Below are 16,870 nucleotides of genomic sequence, written 5' to 3'. Positions count from 1 at the left end.
CTGAAAGGTCAGTGGAAGCAGATTCAATGTTAACTCTGAATGGAATTGGATATTTACTTGACATGGAAAATCTAACAGGGCAATGGGGGAAAGGACAGGAGTGCGGGATGTGGGATTAATAGAATAGCTCTGTTAAATATCAAGCAAATGCACAGTAATAAGGTTCAGTGCTTGGACCTCAGTTATTTTCACTCAATCAATGGCAGAGAAGGCTCGAGGAATCATGTGGCTACTCCTCATGTTCTTCCCAGTGTCGAGGATAAAGTGTAACATCACACTGATTTCCAGATGGCCAAAACAAATGCAACAGACATCTACTCTGGAAACATAACATTTAAAGTGAGAAACTAATCAAAAGGCACGGACGGGGATTGAATCCGTGATGTTCAGTTTACAAGACTGACGCCTTACCACTTGGCCACCATGCCTTCACTTAATGGACTCCTGAGGCTCCAGAGGAGGATTTGTGATTCTTTTTCAATTTGGTTGAAACAGCATCGAGAAACATGCACAGAAATAAAGAGGGATTGTGGAATGGGGAACAGATCAGCCTCATTTACATCATCAGCATCATGAAATCTTCATTCAGACGTTCCATTCCCATCCTCAGCTTTTCTCACATCTGTACAATAATATAAGAGTGGACATTGGGTTGTTACTGGACAGATTATATAAATAGACTATGTGCATCATCACAGGAAGTGATGTAATATAATCTGTACGGCACCTCATGGAGAGTTGTCGATGAAACCTTCAATGCAAGGTGTGTAGAGTAAACTCAGGTTATTTTAACCGTCAGATTCTTATAAATTCTGTACTAAGCCTTGACAGATATCAGAATATTATATGGGGGCCACAGTAAACCAAAGTGAAGATGGAGAAATCTTTGCCTGCACCTTTGAAAAGGTCACTGGACTGAACCAAGCCGAGGAGTGGCCGAGATGGTTCCAGAGGTTTGCAAGGTATCGTACTGCATCGGGTCTCGTGCAGAAGCCAGACATGGAGCAGGTCAGTACGCTATTGTCTGCAATGGAGGGAGTGTGCAGGCAACATCCTCATGAAGAACAGAAGGCTACATGTGAAGAAGTTATTAAGGCACTCAAGACCTATTTTAATTGAGGAAAAAAATGTCATCGTGGAGCCAAAGTTAAAACGCTGCATTTGCTGACAACGCAACCACCAGGTGACGCTGTACTAGCACATGCGCAAATGCAGCCTCTTCCACTGAAACGTCACTGTCTGTGACATTCAGGCAGCTGCCAGGATTAAAGATGGAGCTACTCAATTTCTCACAGAAAACAACTTCGACCCAAAAATCCCCTCAAAGGTTGCCATCACCGCCTCCGTCCCACCCCAACAGTCCCCCGCTACCTCTTGCGCATTCGCCAGTTATATAGTACCAAGTCATCTTAATTCACCTAAAGTGAATTACTTTAGGAGCAGTGACTGTCGTTTCATAAGCAAATATGGCACATATCTACACAATGGACATGTTTTGGTTGATACTCGGAGAACGTTGCGCTATTTGAAGTCTCATTAGAAGGACAGCACCTCTGACAATGCTGCACACCCTCTGTAATTCAGTGAGGTTTCATAGAGTCAAAGAGTTATACAGCACAGAAACAGGCCCTTCGGCCATCATGTCCGTGCCGGCCATCAAGTACCTATCTATTCTAATTCCATTTTCCAGCACGTGGCCGTAGCCTTGTATTCTGTGGCGTTTTGAGTGCTCATCTAGATACTTCTTAAATGTTGTGAGGGTTCCTGCCTCCACCACTCCTTCAGGCAATGTGTTCCAGATACCAACCACCCTCGAGGTGAAACATTTTTTCCTCAAATCCCCTCTAAACAGTGCCATCCCATTCTCCGGACGATCATTCCCCGCTTCCCCCCATCCCACTCTCTGACTGCTCACTCCCCGCTTCACCCACCACCACCCCCATCCTGCTCTCTGGCTGCTCACACTCCAGGCCATGGGCTCTGCCGCTTCCCTCCTCTCGGCCACTCGCTCCAACATTGTCCCATCACCCCTCGAGGCTCGCCTTGCTTTATCGGGTGGTGCGGTGAAGAATGATCGAATGTTGGAGCGAGAGGCCGAGAGGAGGGAAGCAGCATGGCTTCGAGCTAGTGTCTGGAGGGACGTGGGGGGGAAGCGGGGCGTGAGTGGACGGAGAGAGGGCAGTGCGGGGGTGGGGGGGGGTAGCAAGCGGCCGGAGGGCGGGGGAGCGGGGTAGCGAGGAGCGGGCAGCGAGCGGCCATGAGTGAGTGGCTGAGAGGGGGTAGAGCTTTTTCCTGCGCATGCGCCAGTTAGTCCTGGAAGACGTAGGCTGAGCATGCGCAGCATCTCAGAGCGCAGGAGACTGTTTGTGCATGTGCGAGCTTGCAGCGCTCTGATGACGTCGGCTGGCCGCTGCATTGTCAGGAATCACTTTGAATTTAATAAGCGTACAAAACAGAAAGGGGAGAGTATTCATTCATTTATCAATGACTTGTTCAAACTCCCGGAAGTTTGTGAATACGGCAACATAAGAGAAGAGCTGAATGGAGACAGGATTGTGTTCGGGGTATTGGACAACACCCTTTCAGATCATCTACAGTCCAGGGCTGATCTCACATTAACGAAAGAGTTTCAATTGAGCAGACAAGCAGAGGTTAGAAAGTTTAACCAATCCGTTGTCCAAGGGGACAGGGAGAGTCTGATCTCGAGAGTAGCAGACTCAATTGAATTTGTTCAGAAAACAAAAGGAAAAATTAGTGGTAAAAGACAAGAAAGACGGGAAGAGCATCTCGTGGTAGCTGCAACCAATTGCAGTAGGTGTGGCCGAGAGAGACACAAGTGGGAAAACTGCCTCGCCAAAGAAGCTGAGTGTTTTTCCTGCAGAAAGTTGGGACACTTTCAGTCAGTGTGTCTCAGTAAAATACCAGCACTGAATATAATTAAAGGGAAATCACCAGAGAGCAAAAACATTAATGAAGTACAGGATATCCAAAGTGTGGAAATACATTTTTCAGGTGAAATCCAGGAAATAAAGTGAGAGTTGCTGGACGACAGAAATTCTGAAATATTTTAAGATAGAGGTGGATAGATTCTTGATAAACAAGGGGGTGAAAGGTTATCGGGGGCAGGTGGGAATGTGGAGTTGAGGTTACAATCAGATCAGCCATGATCTTATTGAATGGTGGAGCAGGCTCGAGGGGCCGAGTGGTCTACTCCTGCTCCTAATTGGTATGTTTGTATGTAAGAAAACATGTTCCAGATACAATGAGAACTATCATTTGTTTGGAAATGGATTTGAACCCCCTTTTTTCAAAAGGTGATCGAGCTTTAATTTTTCTACAATTAACAGGCAAATCCTTGAGGAGTTGAGATTGACAGAAACAATGGGCTGGATTCTATAGAGCCCTCGACGTCGAGTTCTGTGGTGGGGGTGGGGTGGGGGCCGCCTGAAGATGGCCCCGGATGAGGCCCGCGACGAACCTCAACGCTGGCAGGGCCTGGCTCGATATTGCCGGCGACAGCGAGGCCTTGTGCGGGACCCCCACCGCTCGGCAACGGGACCACAAACCTGCATTAATTATTATCCCATCACTTCCTGATATCCCGCTGCGATCTTCAGCCCAGTGGCTGGCACTGCCGTGCCTTCGGAGCCCCATCCGGGCAAATGAGGTGCAACACTGGTGGGGAGGGGGGAGAAGGTAAGTTTCTCAGTGTGGGGGTGGGGGACGGAGTCAAATTAATGTCATGGGTGTAGGGGATGGTGGGAAGGTTTATAGTTTACAGTTTGTGCAGTTTTGGGCGGAAGGTCAGATTGTAAAGGTAGGTTTTGGGAGGGAAGGGCAAATAATTAACTTAACTGTTATTGGGGGGATGGGAGAGAGGCAAAAGCAATGTATTTATTTCATTTCATTTAATCTTCCTTTAAGTATTTTCCAGTAGGACTAACAGCCCTTTAAAAATGGCTGACACTCCAGTACAGTACTAAGGCAGTGCTGCACTATCAGAAATGCTGTTTTTCAGGTGAGACAGAAAACTGAGGATCCCTCTGCCCTCTCAGGTGGATGTTAAAGGTACCATGGCACTATTTCAGAGAATAGAAGGGGAATTATTTCTGGGGTGCTGGTCATTGTTTAACCCTGAATCAACATCACTTAAAAACAGATTATCTCGTTTTTATCACATTGTTGTTTCTGGGAGCTTGCTGTGCGCACATTGGCCACCATGTTTCCTACATGACTACAGTGACTGCACTTGGAAAGTCCTTCATTGGCTGCAAAAGGCTTTGCAACGTCCTGTGGTCGTGAAATGCAAGTCTTGCTTTTTCCATTGTTATCAGTGTCATTGTGATCAAAAGACAGGATTCGTGAACACAAAATTTAAATCAATTTTGATTAAAATAATGTAAAAGCATCTATATTCTTGCACTGTACTTAATAATCTCCATCTTCCTATCCTTACAGAGTGCAATGTCATCGACCCTGAAATTGATTCCACAATCTCATGGAATCACAGAGTCAGAGAAAGTTTAAGGCACAGAAAGAGGCCACTTGGCCCATCGTGTCTGTTCAACAAACAATTTCAGCCGAGTTCTGATGAAAGGTCACAGACCAGAAACGTTAACTCTGTTTCTCTCTCCACAGATGCTGCCAGACCTGCTGAGTATTTCCAGCATTTTCTGTTTTTATTTCAGATTTCCAGTATCTGCAGTATTTTGCTTCTGTGTTACTTTGAAAGTTGAAACTGACCTACCTGTCTACAATTCACACTGGGGTCTCCCATGAAATGATTCTGTGTAATGTTGTTAGAATGAATGCAGACTCCGAGCACAGAGCTTCCTGTGGGGAATTGGGGATCTGAAAACCAGCAGACTGCAGGAATTTCCACTGGGAGCACAAATTCACAAAATCTACCTTTTACATATCGATTCATTTTAATTGTCTTTTTGGAAAATTATTTTGAAGCAATTTAAACATCAACCCACAGCTCCATGACTGGGTCAATTATGAGGTCATCCTCTGACAGGTCATGAGACAGCTGGAGCCACAAGACATCAGAACCAGATTTGTGACTGGATTAAAACCCGGAATCCTGTCCCAATAGCTTTTCAAATAAAGCTGTTCCTGTTTGAAAACACAGCAGTTAAACTTTCTGCCTGACCATGAGGGGAGCTAGGGAGAAATTTACAAAACTCAATCCTTCAACAAAAATCATTAATATCGAAATCATGTGAGGATTCATATGCAGTAGAGAAACAAGCAGAATACAGAAAGTACAGAGGAGAGCTGAAAAAGGAAAAGAGATCAGCAAGAGAATGTATGAGAAAAGATTAGCGGGTCACATAACTGGGAACACTGAAGTCTTTTACCAAACATATGGACAGACAATGAAAGGGTGGGTCAATTAGGAGATCCTGTGGAGGCAGAGGGTGTGGCTGAGGTACTAATTAAGTACATTTCATCTGGCATCATAAAATGAGCGGATGTTGCAAATGTCACAGTAAAGGAGGAGTTAGTGAGAAAATTGGACGGAATGAAAATAGATAAAGCGGAGACAATTACAAGGTTGGCAGCTCTCACAGTAGAAAAGTCACCCAGTTTGAATGGGCTGCATCCTGGGTTGCTGAGGGAGGTAAGGTTGGAAATAGCGGAGGCTCGAACCACAATCTTTCGATCCTCCTTGAATATGGGAATGATGCCAGAGGACTGGAGGAATCTCCTCAAGATTCCACATGAATCAGTGTCCATAATTCAACTTTACACATTTAAAACATGTTTACAAAAACAGTAGAAGTACTCTCATAACATAAAAGCAAAATACTGCAGATGCTGGAAATCTGAAACAAAAACAAAAAATGCTGGAAGTACTCAGCAGGTCTGGCAGCATCTGTGGAGAGAGAAGCAGAGTTAACGTTTCAGGTCAGTGATTCGGCACACTACAACCTGCCGGACTGAACATTAAATTCAATCATTTCAGAGCATGAAGGACCCCACCCCCACCCCCCCAACACACTTTTTTATGTTTAGTTTTTTTTCTTTTTTATTTGGTTATTTTATTTCAGTTTTTTTTTTAGTTTGGTTAGTTTGTTTCCACTGTGTCTACCCATTGTTTCTGTTTTTTAAAAAATGTTTAATGTGTGTGCTCGGAGTGCTTTGTGCATTACAGTCAATTCACACCTTCTCTGTCGTAACGCTTTGTCTTTCAGCACACCATTGAGCACTGTTCAGCACTGTTCGCCTTTGTTCCATGCCCTTCTGGTCAGTTATTCTCTGTGACCTTGTCCAATCAACACCTCTTTTGTTATCTCTTGCCCCACCCCCAGCTTTACTTGCTTAAAACCTTTTCATTTATAATATTGTCAGCTGTGATGAAGGGTAACTGACTTGAAATGTTAACTCTGCTTCTCTCTCCACACAGATGCTGCCAAAACCTGCTGAGTATTTCCAGCATTTCCTGCTTTTACTCTCATAGCACAGTTAACCTGTTTTTTCTCTCTCTGTTCATATTCTGTCTCAGTGTTTGGATCTCTCACTGTTTGGATTGAGAATTGAGCTTGTATCAGTCCTGTGATGGACAGATCTGCTGAGTATTACCAGCATTTTCTGTTTTTTCTTCATTTCGGATCAGAATTTCTTATTGAAACACGGGGAATGCTGTTTCAACTGCTCCGGGGATACCTTCATGTGTTGCTGAAACATTCTAATTCCTATTCCCACACGGAACGAAGCCAGGCAGGAGGAGATACCTGTGACACAATGATCAGACATTGCAGCTCATGAAGTGTGTTTTCTGATGGTCGATGGGTTCCTGTGTGAAGTTGACACGGGTTTGGTTTTTCTCCCTGACACTTTGACCCTTCAGTTAGTTCTTTGTATTCAGCTGTTTCAGGTGATGTTACTGAGTCAGGAATGTTGGTCAGGACAGTGCGAGAATTCCCTGTGATTCTTTCAATTGCGCTGGGGAATCTTTAACATCCACCAACAGGGCCTCATTTAATTGTCACTTCAAAAACCTGCTGGCAATTATTGCTCAGGATTACACTCAGCTGGGACACTAAGGATATTCAATTAATGAAATCAGTACTTTAAACTGAGAGCAATAGTCCCTCCCACATCCTGATACCTTAGGATTTCTGAACTTTAATTACTGCTTCATTCCTTGGTTTGTGGGCTGGTTCACCACCTGTAGACATTTGAGGCACTCACAGGCACTGGTAATCTCGAGGCTTAGAGTCAAAGAATCATAGACAGGTTACAGCACAGAAGGAGGCCATTCAGCCCTTTGTGTCCATGCCAGCTCTCTGCAAGAACAAGCCAGCTAGTCACACTCCCCCGCCTTTGCCTGTAACCCTGCATTTTCTTTTCTTCAGATAATTATTAAATTCTCTTTCAAAAGAGCTCCGTGGACTCGGCCTCATTTCCCGGCGGAGCAGCAGGAGAAGGTAGCGACTCTTCGTTGGGTGAGTGAAGGCATCAGGAGCTGTGTTTTAAAAGTAAGTACTTACTGTTTTACTTACTGTTTTCCTTGTCTTTGAGTTTCTTTTGGCGCCGGAGGAACCGGAAGCTGGTCGGCAGCGAGGACTCCTGGGTAGGTATTTTCCTTAAAGGTGCGGAGCTCCGTGGACTCGGCCTCATTTCCCGGCGGAGCAGCAGGAGAAGGTAGCGACTCTTCGTTGGGTGAGTGAAGGCATCAGGAGCTGTGTTTTAAAAGTAAGTACTTACTGTTTTACTTACTGTTTTCCTTGTCTTTGAGTTTCTTTTGGCGCCGGAGGAACCGGAAGCTGGTATCCAGCGAGGACTCCTGGGTAGGTATTTTCCTTCAAGGTGCGGAGCTCCGTGGACTCGGCCTCATTTCCCGGCGGAGCAGCAGGAGAAGGTAGCGACTCTTCGTTGGGTGAGTGAAGGCATCAGGAGCTGTGTTTTAAAAGTAAGTACTTACTGTTTTACTTACTGTTTTCCTTGTCTTTGAGTTTCTTTTGGCGCCGGAGGAACCGGAAGCTGGTCGGCAGCGAGGACTCCTGGGTAGGTATTTTCCTTCAAGGTGCGGAGCTCCGTGGACTCGGCCTCATTTCCCGGCGGAGCAGCAGGAGAAGGTAGCGACTCTTCGTTGGGTGAGTGAAGGCATCAGGAGCTGTGTTTTAAAAGTAAGTACTTACTGTTTTACTTACTGTTTTCCTTGTCTTTGAGTTTCTTTTGGCGCCAGAGGAACCGGAAGCTGGTCGGCAGCGAGGACTCCTGGGTAGGTATTTTCCTTCAAGGTGCGGAGCTGAGGAAACCCGAGCCACTACACATGTAGTGTCTCCCACCCATCCTCCTCCTCTAACCTAATAATAAGACCCTTTTTACCCTCCTCCTCTAACCAAAAAGGACTGAGCAGGTAAGCTATTTACTGTTTTTGTTAATATCTATAGTTGTACTTAACTAAGGGGTAATTGAATAAAAGAAATGGCAGCCAGTGTAGTGTATTGCTCCTCCTGCAGAATGTTCGAGGTGAGGGGAACCTCCGGTGACCCTGCCGACGTCACCTGCTGGAAGTGCATCCGTCTCCAGCTCCTATCAGACCGTGTTAGGGAATTGGAGCTGGAGCTGGATGAACTGAGGATCATTCGGGAAGCTGAGGGGTTGATAGATAGAAGCTACACGGAGGTCGTTACTCCACAAATCAAAGGCAGCTGGGTAACAGTTAGAGGTGGGAAGAGGTCAGTGCAGGGATCTCCTGTGGTCGTTCCCCTCAACAACAAGTATACAGTTTTAGATACTGTTGGGGGGGACGGCCTATCGGGGGCAGGCTGCAGTGACCGGGCCTCTGGCACGGGGTCCTGCACTGTGGCTCAGAAGGGAAGGAGGGAGAATGGGAGAGCACTAGTCATCGGGGACTCGATGGTGAGGAGTACGGACAGGCGGTTCTGTGGGCGCAGGCGAGACGCACGGATGGTTTGTTGCCTCCCTGGTGCCAGGGTCCGTGATGTTTGTGATCGCGTCTTCAGTATCCTTAAAGGGGAGGGGGAGCAGCCAGAGGTCGTGGTGCACATTGGCACCAACGACGTAGGAAGGAAGGGTGGCACAGATGTTAGAAGTGAGTTTAGGGAGTTAGGCTGGAAGCTGAAAGCTCGGACGGACAGAGTTGTTATCTCTGGTTTGTTGCCGGCGCCACGTGATAGTGAGGCTAGGAATAGGGAGAGAGCACAGCTGAACACGTGGCTGCAGGAATGGTGTAGGAGGGAGGGCTTCCAGTTCTTGGATAATTGGACTGCATTCTGGGGAAGATGGGACCTGTTCAAACAGGACGGGCTGCATCTGAACCAGAGGGGCACCAATATCCTGGGAGGGAGGTTTGCTAGTACTGTTCGGGAGGGTTTAAACTAGTTTGGGAGGGGGATGGGAACCGGACTTGTAATCCAGGGACCAGTGGGTCCACTCAGAAAGACAAAGAGTGTAGTGAGGTATTGGGGAAGGTAGCACTGTCACAGAGGACAGATGGGCACGGAGAAGGGTTAAAGTGCGTATACTTCAACGCAAGAAGCATCAGGAATAAGGTGAGTGAATTGAAGGCGTGGATGGGCACTTGGGACTACGATGTTGTGGCCATCACTGAAACGTGGATAGGTGAGGGGGAGGAATGGTTTTTGGAGGTACCTGGTTATAGATGTTTTCATAAGATTAGGAATGGTGGTAAAAGAGGTGGGGGGGGTGGCATTGTTAGTTAGAAATAGTGTAACAACTGCTGAAAGAATTTTCGAGGAGGATCTGCCGACTGAGGCACTGTGGGTTGAGGTCAGGAACAGGAAAGGAGCAGTCACCTTGATGGGAGTTTTCTATAGGCCCCCCCATAGCAGCAGGGAGGTGGAAGAGCAGATTGGGAAACAGATTTTGGAAAGGAGCAGAAGTCACAGGGTAGTAATTATGGGGGATTTCAACTTCCCAAATATTGATTGGCAACTCTTTAGATCGAATAGTTTGGATGGGGTAGTGTTTGTGCAGTATGTCCAGGAAGCTTTTCTGACTCAGTATGTAGCCTGCCCGACCAGAGGGGAGGCAATATTGGATTTGGTACTAGGTAATGAACCAGGGCAAGTGATAGAGCTGTTGGTGGGCGAGCACTTTGGAGATAGTGATCACAATTCTGTAGCATTCACTGTGGTAATGGAGAGGGATAGGTATGTGCAACAGGGCAAGGTTTACAATTGGGGGAAGGGTAGATATGATGCTGTCAGGCAGGAACTGAGGAGCATAAGTTGGGAGCATATGCTGGCAGGGAAGGGCACGGTCGAAATGTGGAACTTTTTCAAGGAGCAGATAGTAGGGGCCATTGATAAGCATGTCCCTGTCAGACAGGGAAGGGATGGTCATGTGAGGGAACCGTGGTTGACAAGAGAGGTTGAGAGTCTTGTTAGGAAGAAGAAGGATGCGTATATAAAGTTGAGGAAAAAGGGCACAGGCATAGCTCTGGAGGGATACAAGATGGCCAGGAAGGATCTGAAGAAAGGGATTAGGAGAGCTAAGAGAGGGCATGAAAAATGCTTGGCGGGTAGGATAAAAGAAAACCCCAAGGCCTTTTACGCGTATGTCAGAAATATGAGGATGACCAGGGGGACCATAGGTCCGGTCAAGGACAATAGCGGGAGACTGTGTGTTGAGCCGGAAGAGATAAGTGAGGTTTTGAATGAGTACTTCTCTTCGGTATTTACGAATGAGAAGGGGTGTATTACTGAAGAGGACGGTGTGAAACAGACTGGTAAGCTCGAGGAAGTGCTCGTTAGGAGGGAAGATGTGTTGGGGTTTTTGAATAACTTGAAGATAGACAAGTCTCCCGGGCCTGACGGGGTATATCCAAGGATGTTATGGGAAGCAAGGGATGAAATTGCAGAGCCGCTGGCAATGATCTTTTCATCTTCTCTGCTGACGGGGGTGGTACCAGGTGATTGGAGGGTGGCAAATGTTGTGCCCCTGTTCAAGAAAGGGAATAGGAACAACCCTGGGAATTACAGGCCAGTTAGTCTTACTTCGGTGGTAGGCAGGTTGATGGAAAAGGTGCTGAGGGATAGGATTTCTGAGCATCTGGAAAGACACTGCTTGATTCGGGACAGTCAGCACGGTTTTGTGAGGGGTAGGTCTTGCCTCACAAGCCTGATTGAATTCTTTGAGCAGGTGACCAAGCAAGTGGATGAGGGTAAACCAGTGGATGTGGTGTACATGGATTTTAGTAAGGCATTTGATAAGGTCCCCCATGGTAGACTTATGGAGAAAGTCAGGAGGCATGGGATAGTGGGGAATGTGGCCAGTTGGATTAAGAATTGGCTAACTGATAGAAGGCAGAGAGTGGTCTTAGATGGTAAATACTCAGCCTGGAGCCCAGTTACCAGTGGCGTGCCGCAGGGATCAGTTCTGGGTCCTCTCCTGTTTGTGATTTTTATTAACGACTTGGATGAGGAAGTCGAAGGGTGGGTCAGTAAATTTGCAGATGATACAAAGGTTGGTGGAGTTGTGGATACCGAGGAGGGCTATTGTCGTCTGCAGGGGGACTTGGATAGGTTGCAGTGCTGGGCTGAAAAGTGGCAGATGGAGTTTAACCCTGAAAAGTGTGAGGTCGTCCATTTTGGAAGGACAAACATGAATGCAAAATACTGGGTTAACGGTAGGGTTCTTGGGCATGTGGAGGAGCAGAGAGACCTTGGGGTCTATGTGCATAGATCATTGAAAGTTGCAACTCAAGTGGATAGGGCTGTGAAGAAGGCATATGGGGTGTTAGCGTTCATTAGCAGAGGGATTGAATTTAAGAGCCGTGAGGTGATGATGCAGCTGTACAGGACCTTGGTAAGGCCTCATTTGGAGTACTGTGTGCAGTTCTGGTCGCCTCATTTTAGGAAGGATGTGGAAGCCTTGGAGAGGGTGCAGAGGAGATTTACCAGGATGTTGCCTGGAATGGAGAATAAGTCTTACGAGGAAAGGCTGAACATTCTAGGCCTCTTCTCATTAGAAAGGAGAAGGATGAGGGGTGACATGATAGAGGTTTATAAGATGATCAGGGGAATAGATAGGGTAGACAGTCAGAAACTTTTTCCCCGGGTGGAGCAAAGCGTTACAAGGGGTCATAAATGTAAGGTGAAGGGTGGGAGATATAAGGGGGATGTCAGGGGAAGGTTCTTTACCCAGAGAGTGGTCGTGGCATGGAATGCCTTGCCCGGGGAAGTTGTTGAGTCAGAAACTTTAGGGACTTTCAAAAGGCTTTTGGATAGGTATATGGATAAAGGAGAATGATGGGGTATAGATTAAATTGTCCTTGACAGAGGACAAAGGATCGGCACAACATTGTGGGCCGAAGGGCCTGTTCTGTGCTGTATGTTCTATGTTCTATGTTCTATAAAGTCATGATTGAATCTGCCTCCACCACACTGTCAGGCAGTGCAATCCATTTCCTAACCAGTCGCTGCATAAAAAAGTTTTTCCTCATGTTGCCTCTGGTTCTTTGGCCTTTCACCTTAAATCTGTGCCCTCTGGTTCTTGACACTTCTGCCAATGAGAATAGTCCCAATATAATTGCTCTTTCTTGATACTATTCGATAAACTCAGACCCTACCCAGATACCGACAGCTTCTCTCCCTCAATGCTGTTCCCCGCCCTGACTGTGCAGAAATCCCCTCTCAAAGCTGCACGTTAACACTGGTCCCACTGCTTTTACCTGCCCTGATGGTGCAGAAATCCCCTCTCATAGCTGCACATTAACACTGGTCTCACTGCTGTTCCCTGCCCTGACTGTATAGAAATCCCCTCTCATAGCTGCACATTAACACTGGTCTCACTGCTGTTCCCCGCCCTGACTGTACAAAAGTCCCCTCTCATAGCTGCACATTAACACTGGTCTCACTGCTGTTCCCTGCTCTGACTGTACAAAAGTCCCATCTCATAGCTGCACATTAACACTGGTCTCACTGCTGTTCCATTCCCTGACTGTACAGAAATACCCTCTCATAGCTGCACATTAACACTGGTCTCACTGCTGTTCCCTGCTCTGACTGTACAAAAGTCCCCTCTCATAGCTGCACATTAACACTGGTCTCACTGCTGTTCCCTGGTCTGACTGTACAAAAGTCCCCTCTCATAGCTGCACATTAACACTGGTCTCACTGCTGTTCCCTGCTCTGACTGTACAAAAGTCCCATCTCATAGCTGCACATTAACACTGGTCTCACTGCTGTTCCATTCCCTGACTGTACAGAAATACCCTCTCATAGCTGCACATTAACACTGGTCTCACTGCTGTTCCCTGCTCTGACTGTACAAAAGTCCCCTCTCATAGCTGCACATTAACACTGGTCTCACTGCTGTTCCCTGGTCTGACTGTACAAAAGTCCCCTCTCATAGCTGCACATTAACACTGGTCTCACTGCTGTTCCCTGCTCTGACTGTACAAAAGTCCCCTCTCATAGCTGCACATTAACACTGGTCTCACTGCTGTTCCCTGCTCTGACTGTACAAAAGTCCCCTCTCACAGCTGCACATTAACACTGGTCTCACAGCTGTTCCATTCTCTGACTGTACAAAAGTCCCCTCTCATAGCTGCACATTAACACTGGTCTCACTGCTGTTCCCTGCTCTGACTGTACAAAAGTCCCCTCTCATAGCTGCACATTAACACTGGTCTCACTGCTGTTCCCTGCCCTGACTGTACAAAAATCTCCTCCCATAGCTGCACATTAACACTGGTCTCACTGCTGTTCCCTGCCCTGACGGTACATAAATCCCCTCTCATAGCTGCACATTAACACTGGTCTCACGGCTGTTCCCTGCCCTGACGGTACAGAAATCCCCTCTCATTGCTGCACATTAACACTGGTCTCACTGCTGTTCCCTGCCCTGACTGTACAAAAGTCCCCTCTCATAGCTGCACATTAACACTGGTCTCACTGCTGTTCCCTGCCCTGACGGTACAGAAATCCCCTCTCATAGCTGCACATTAACGCTGGTCTCACTGCTGTTCCCTGCTCTGACTGTTTTGAAATCCCCACTTATAGCTGCACATTAACACTGGTCTCACTGCTGTTCCCTGCCCTGACGGTACAGAAATCCCCTCTCATCGCTGCACATTCACACTGGTCTCACTGCTGTTCCCTGCCCTGACGGTACAGAAATCCCCTCTCATAGCTGCACATTAACACTGGTCTCGCTGCTGTTCCCTGCTCTGACTGTACAAAAGTCCCCTCTCATCGCTGCACATTCACACTGGTCTCACTGCTGTTCCATTCTCTGACTGTACAAAAGTCCCCTCTCATAGCTGCACATTAACACTGGTCTCACTGCTGTTCCCTGCTCTGACTGTACAAAAGTCCCCTCTCATAGCTGCACATTCACACTGGTCTCACTGCTGTTCCATTCTCTGACTGTACAAAAGTCCCCGCTCATAGCTGCACATTAACACTGGTCTCACTGCTGTTCCCTGCTCTGACTGTACAAAAGTCCCCTCTCATAGCTGCACATTAACACTGGTCTCACTGCTGTTCCCTGCCCTGACTGGACAGAAATCCCCTCTCATAGCTGCACATTAACACTGGTCTCACTGCTGTTCCCTGCTCTGACTGTACAGAAATCCCCTCTCATAGCTGCACATTAACACTGGTCGCACTGCTGTTCCCTGCCCTGACGGTACATAAATCCCCTCTCATAGCTGCACATTAACACTGGTCTCACTGCTGTTCCCTGCCCTGACGGTACAAAAGTCCCCTCTCATAGCTGCACATTAACACTGGTCTCACTGCTGTTCCCTGCCCTGACTGTACAAAAATCCCCTCTCATAGCTGCACATTAACACTGGTCTCACGGCTGTTCCCTGCCCTGACGGTACATAAATCCCCTCTCATAGCTGCACATTAACACTGGTCTCACGGCTGTTCCCTGCCCTGACGGTACAGAAATCCCCTCTCATTGCTGCACGTTAACACTGGTCTCACTGCTGTTCCCTGCCCTGACTGTACAAAAGTCCCCTCTCATAGCTGCACATTAACACTGGTCTCACTGCTGTTCCCTGCCCTGACGGTACAGAAATCCCCTCTCATAGCTGCACATTAACGCTGGTCTCACTGCTGTTCCCTGCTCTGACTGTTTTGAAATCCCCACTTATAGCTGCACATTAACACTGGTCTCACTGCTGTTCCCTGCCCTGACGGTACAGAAATCCCCTCTCATCGCTGCACATTCACACTGGTCTCACTGCTGTTCCCTGCCCTGACGGTACAGAAATCCCCTCTCATAGCTGCACATTAACACTGGTCTCGCTGCTGTTCCCTGCTCTGACTGTACAAAAGTCCCCTCTCATCGCTGCACATTCACACTGGTCTCACTGCTGTTCCATTCTCTGACTGTACAAAAGTCCCCTCTCATAGCTGCACATTAACACTGGTCTCACTGCTGTTCCCTGCTCTGACTGTACAAAAGTCCCCTCTCATAGCTGCACATTCACACTGGTCTCACTGCTGTTCCATTCTCTGACTGTACAAAAGTCCCCGCTCATAGCTGCACATTAACACTGGTCTCACTGCTGTTCCCTGCTCTGACTGTACAAAAGTCCCCTCTCATAGCTGCACATTAACACTGGTCTCACTGCTGTTCCCTGCCCTGACTGGACAGAAATCCCCTCTCATAGCTGCACATTAACACTGGTCTCACTGCTGTTCCCTGCTCTGACTGTACAGAAATCCCCTCTCATAGCTGCACATTAACACTGGTCGCACTGCTGTTCCCTGCCCTGACGGTACATAAATCCCCTCTCATAGCTGCACATTCACACTGGTCTCACTGCTGTTCCATTCTCTGACTGTACAAAAGTCCCCGCTCATAGCTGCACATTAACACTGGTCTCACTGCTGTTCCCTGCTCTGACTGTACAAAAGTCCCCTCTCATAGCTGCACATTAACACTGGTCTCACTGCTGTTCCCTGCCCTGACTGGACAGAAATCCCCTCTCATAGCTGCACATTAACACTGGTCTCACTGCTGTTCCCTGCTCTGACTGTACAGAAATCCCCTCTCATAGCTGCACATTAACACTGGTCGCACTGCTGTTCCCTGCCCTGACGGTACATAAATCCCCTCTCATAGCTGCACATTAACACTGGTCTCACTGCTGTTCCCTGCCCTGACGGTACAAAAGTCCCCTCTCATAGCTGCACATTAACACTGGTCTCACTGCTGTTCCCTGCCCTGACTGTACAAAAATCCCCTCTCATAGCTGCACATTAACACTGGTCTCACGGCTGTTCCCTGCCCTGACGGTACATAAATCCCCTCTCATAGCTGCACATTAACACTGGTCTCACGGCTGTTCCCTGCCCTGACGGTACAGAAATCCCCTCTCATTGCTGCACATTAACACTGGTCTCACTGCTGTTCCCTGCCCTGACTGTACAAAAGTCCCCTCTCATAGCTGCACATTAACACTGGTCTCACTGCTGTTCCCTGCCCTGACGGTACAGAAATCCCCTCTCATAGCTGCACATTAACGCTGGTCTCACTGCTGTTCCCTGCTCTGACTGTTTTGAAATCCCCACTTATAGCTGCACATTAACACTGGTCTCACTGCTGTTCCCTGCCCTGACGGTACAGAAATCCCCTCTCATCGCTGCACATTCACACTGGTCTCACTGCTGTTCCCTGCCCTGACGGTACAGAAATCCCCTCTCATAGCTGCACATTAACACTGGTCTCGCTGCTGTTCCCTGCTCTGACTGTACAAAAGTCCCCTCTCATCGCTGCACATTCACACTGGTCTCACTGCTGTTCCATTCTCTGACTGTACAAAAGTCCCCTCTCATAGCTGCACATTAACACTGGTCTCACTGCTGTTCCCTGCTCTGACTGTACAAAAGTCCCCTCTCATAGCTGC

The 16,870-nt window shown here is 47.6% G+C and overlaps 1 non-coding gene across 1 annotated transcript; it reads right to left on the bottom strand.

Moving 5' to 3' along the window:
• Nucleotides 1-356: 356 nt before the first annotated feature.
• trnat-ugu (transfer RNA threonine (anticodon UGU)) lies at nucleotides 357-428 on the bottom strand. Its single transcript has one exon. It is a non-coding gene; the product is annotated as a tRNA-Thr (tRNA).
• Nucleotides 429-16,870: the final 16,442 nt, after the last annotated feature.

Source organism: Heterodontus francisci, unplaced genomic scaffold (assembly GCF_036365525.1).
Source record: "Heterodontus francisci isolate sHetFra1 unplaced genomic scaffold, sHetFra1.hap1 HAP1_SCAFFOLD_59, whole genome shotgun sequence".
Classification (NCBI taxonomy): domain Eukaryota; kingdom Metazoa; phylum Chordata; class Chondrichthyes; order Heterodontiformes; family Heterodontidae; genus Heterodontus; species Heterodontus francisci.
Note: the sequence above shows the minus strand (reverse complement) of the source record. Positions and strands in the feature narration are given on the sequence as shown.